Source organism: Geospiza fortis, unplaced genomic scaffold (assembly GCF_000277835.1).
Source record: "Geospiza fortis unplaced genomic scaffold, GeoFor_1.0 scaffold1695, whole genome shotgun sequence".
Lineage (NCBI taxonomy): Eukaryota > Metazoa > Chordata > Aves > Passeriformes > Thraupidae > Geospiza > Geospiza fortis.
The window spans coordinates 25,360-25,709 of record NW_005054743.1 but is presented as its reverse complement, the minus strand read 5'-3'; positions in this window follow the sequence as shown (position 1 = coordinate 25,709).

The following is a 350-nucleotide window of genomic DNA, read 5'->3' as shown; positions in this document are numbered from 1 at the left end:
CCTCGCGGGGGCTGAGCGAGGCTGGGCTGAGGCTGGACACGCTCATGGCCGCAGTGGTGCAGGGCAGCAACATTAGCTCCCCCCACCTCTACGCCCGTCAGGTGAATTAGGGACCCCCCAAGGGAGGCAGGGGACCCCCAGGGTGGACAGAGGTCCCTGTTAGATCGGGCAGGGTGGATAGGAGTGCCCTATTAATCCCTCTGAGGTGGGCAGGGGTCCCTGTAGGGCAGCGGGGGCTGGGTGCTCATGGACTGAGCTCCTGCCTAATGCACCGAGTACATCTGCAAAATCCAATTAACCTTCGATAACGAGGCGCTGAGCGACGTGGCTGTCAGCGGCCACCAGCCACC